Source organism: Belonocnema kinseyi, chromosome 8, assembly GCF_010883055.1.
Source record: "Belonocnema kinseyi isolate 2016_QV_RU_SX_M_011 chromosome 8, B_treatae_v1, whole genome shotgun sequence".
In the NCBI taxonomy this organism is placed as follows: Eukaryota; Metazoa; Arthropoda; class Insecta; order Hymenoptera; family Cynipidae; genus Belonocnema; species Belonocnema kinseyi.
The window spans coordinates 75081518-75082529 of NC_046664.1; positions in this window are offsets into that span (position 1 = coordinate 75081518).

Sequence of the window (1012 nt, forward strand, 5' to 3'; positions counted from 1 at the left end):
CCGAATTGCACAGCAGCAGAGGAGAAGCCATTATACAGGGGTATTTTCATATTTCGCGCCTTTAAAGTTTCATTCGGATCGGCCATTCGGCCAAGTCCGTGCATCTTCGGATCAAGTTTACAATAGTTTCCACGGTTGCGTTCGAAACTTCAAACGAATACAAGTGTCAAAACAATATAGGTTATGTTATATAGTAATTACAAATAATAAAATTCTTTATTTATAATGAAGTGAGAAATGTGAACTGAGAAGTAAACGTCATTTTTTCTGTGCCAATAACATTATAGAATGGCTGCTAAGTGACAAATACTATAAAATAGTAATAATATTCTGTGCTTCCAGTGAGCGAAGAGTGAATGGTGTTTAACGCTTCTTTTTACTGCATAAAAAAGGTATGTTATGAATACACGGGATAGTTTTTAAATAAAGTGAATGAAATATTACATGCGTAAGCTTTAAATTAACATTGCCTACATTTACTGACAGCGATTAGGGAAAACAGGTGAATCTAAACATAACCGCTTGAAGTTTCGAACGCAACCATGGAAACTATCTTGAACTTGATTCGAAGATGCACGGCCTTGCCCGAATGGCCGATCCGAATGCAACTTTAAAGGCGCGAAATATGAAAATACCCCTGTATAATGGCTTCTCCCCTGCTGCTGTGCAATTCTGGTAGCACTCAACTCGCCATGTATGGAAGCCCCAGCGTGTCCACCCTGTATGTTTTTTCAAATACTCCTCCACTGAAGACTTTTGAAGTTCAACATACTTATTCTAAAATAAACTCGATGACGATATAAAGTACTTTCATTGTAATCTTTTTGGATAAATTCTATGAATAGTCACGCTCCATCAAGAATAGTATATTCGTTTTAACTGCTGTATTAATTTAACACATTAATTATAAATATTATCACAATCTTGATATGTATTCGTTACGTGAGAGTATCTCTCACGTTTGAATTCTTTTGATATGAATTGGCGACTTGTACCTGAACCTTTTAAATTA